Source organism: Trachymyrmex septentrionalis, unplaced genomic scaffold (assembly GCF_001594115.1).
Source record: "Trachymyrmex septentrionalis isolate Tsep2-gDNA-1 unplaced genomic scaffold, Tsep1.0 scaffold9, whole genome shotgun sequence".
Lineage (NCBI taxonomy): Eukaryota > Metazoa > Arthropoda > Insecta > Hymenoptera > Formicidae > Trachymyrmex > Trachymyrmex septentrionalis.
The window spans coordinates 1,848,238-1,849,465 of record NW_017306091.1 but is presented as its reverse complement, the minus strand read 5'-3'; the positions used below and the strand labels follow the sequence as shown (position 1 = coordinate 1,849,465).

Below are 1,228 nucleotides of genomic sequence, written 5' to 3'. Positions count from 1 at the left end.
CTACTTCGACTAAATTCAGTTTTACAATTAAGGACGTATTACATTAATTTTTTTAACGAAAAAATTATGTAAAGATGATAGATTTTTCTACATTGTACATGAAAAATAATTAGGATAAATGAGAAAAATGTTACTCAAACTATAAAATTGTTAAATATAAACATTGACTTTTAATATTAAATATTGACTTTAATAAACATATTTATTAACTTAGTGTATATATATATATATATAATTTCTAATATAATATAGTAAGTAATTATAATAGTATATTATATAGTAAGTAATTAATAGATAGTAAATAATTATTTTGGAAATTTAATTTTATTAGTGGATAAAATACTCAAACCAACGTATTTTTTATTTTACACTCCGAATTATTTGAGATTTATATTGTGGATTAGACAAATGCTGTAAACAAAATATAATAATTCCAATAATAAAAATATAGATGTGATACGGTAATACAGAATTATTACTATTTATAATTTAAAAAAATACAAAATTACTTATATTATAAATTATAAATTATTTGTTCATAACTAGATGATAATATTTTACCTCTTCTTTTCTACCTCATAAGGAGCAGTGGGGGAGGGGAGGAGGAATGCCCCCTAAAATATGTCCGGGCTTGACCATTGGCCGACCGTACTGCCCAGGCGGAAAACATCGGCAGCCGCCGATGCGTGCCCACCCAGCAAGATGGCTCCTCTACGGGGCGACACTCGGTGTTTGACGTGAAGTTATTTACACACCTGGGATCTCGCGCCGCTCTCGGGAGTCTCGGGGAGACGTGCACAGCCGTGTCGCTGCGTCGATGCGTCGCGGTGCCGCGCGTGCCTAGTGGTAGCGACGTTTCGCGGTCGCGGGTCGCGTCAACGGTGGAGGTAACGTCACGTCGCAACGTCAAACTCCGTGTCGTGTCGTGCCGCGCTGCGTCGAGTCGCGCCGAGCCGGACGATATACAGTCGCCAAGGAGCGAGATCGTCCTTAGGATCCCGGTGACGACGATAACTACAACGACGACGAGTGCGGCCACGCGCCTATACGGCCGGGACTCCGTTGACGGTGGATCGAGTCAGCGCCCCCACCTCGAGGAGACAGCCCTTGTGCGCTTCCCCCTTATTACTCAGGTAGCTCTCATCGTGTCCTCACCCCGTTGTGTATTACATCCTGCGAAACGCAGCGACGACAAATGACGGCGACGGAGACGGCGACGGAGACGGCG

At 41.5% G+C, this 1,228-nt stretch overlaps 2 protein-coding genes across 4 annotated transcripts in view; one reads left to right on the top strand and one right to left on the bottom strand.

Moving 5' to 3' along the window:
• Positions 1–992, bottom strand: part of LOC108755657 (adenosylhomocysteinase 2-like) — a 19,210-nt gene extending 18,218 nt beyond the window's left edge. Inside the window, exon 1 of the mRNA XM_018498792.1 lies at positions 756–992. The gene's annotated coding sequence lies outside the window, so the exon portion shown is untranslated. The remainder of the gene's footprint in view (positions 1–755) is intronic.
• The window catches only part of LOC108755643 (rho GTPase-activating protein 190), a 14,449-nt gene continuing 14,206 nt past the window's right edge, over positions 986–1,228 (top strand). For all 3 annotated transcript variants that reach the window (XM_018498759.1, XM_018498760.1, XM_018498757.1), the window contains exon 1: positions 986–1,133. The gene's annotated coding sequence lies outside the window, so the exon portion shown is untranslated. The remainder of the gene's footprint in view (positions 1,134–1,228) is intronic.